General features: G+C 39.5%; 1 non-coding gene across 1 annotated transcript; it reads left to right on the top strand.

Moving 5' to 3' along the window:
* Positions 1–424: 424 nt before the first annotated feature.
* Positions 425–498, top strand: trnat-agu. The gene has a single exon. It is a non-coding gene; the product is annotated as a tRNA-Thr (tRNA).
* The last annotated feature ends 267 nt before the right edge of the window (positions 499–765 follow it).

Here is a 765-nt window from a genome sequence, read left to right as displayed (position 1 = left end):
GCCATAAGAAGATCATTTGTAAAGCTGTTTCTGTGATGAGCTCTGAAACCTGACTGAAACTCCTCAAATAAGCCATTCCTCTGCAGATGATCATTTACAGAAGCATTTTACAGCTACAACCTTATAAAGGAAGGTTGGAGGTTGGCCTATAATTAACTAAGACTGCTGGGTCCAGTGATGGCTTTTAAAGTAATGGTTTAACTACTGCCAGCTTGAAGGCCTGTGGTACATACAGCTTAATAACTGACAGCGGCTGCTCGTTTTTAAAATGAAAACATTAAACTTCCTTGAACAGCCTTGTAAGATTGGGGTCTTTAAGACAAGTTGATGGTTTGGAGGAAGTAGTTACTGAAGTTAACTCAGTTTAGTTAGGGGAAAAATAGTCCAAATGAATCTAAGGAGCTTGGAAAGAATCACGTCCAGAGGTGCTGTGGCTTAGCTGGTCAAAGCGCCTGTCTAGTAAACAGGAGATCCTGGGTTCAAATCCCAGCAGTACCTCACTGTTACCTTCTTCTTCTGTTGATGCGTTTGTAATCATCCAGTTAGGAAAGTCTGTGTATGTCCTCAGTTATCCAGCTCATGGTGCTCTCCAGATGCTTTTCTTTTCTCAGACTACAATGACCTACATGACTGAGAACCTTCACAGACTGTCTAAACAAATATCAGTAGCTGTACTTAATGAAAGTTATGAATAATTGTTTCTCTAATGGTTAAAACGGTTAAAAGTTCATGAATTAATTTCTAGTTAAAGGAATAGTTGGCTCA

Source organism: Haplochromis burtoni, unplaced genomic scaffold (genome assembly GCF_018398535.1).
Source record: "Haplochromis burtoni strain Fernald_Lab_line unplaced genomic scaffold, NCSU_Asbu1 Contig_249, whole genome shotgun sequence".
NCBI lineage: Eukaryota > Metazoa > Chordata > Actinopteri > Cichliformes > Cichlidae > Haplochromis > Haplochromis burtoni.
This window is presented reverse-complemented; position numbering and strand designations above follow the sequence as displayed.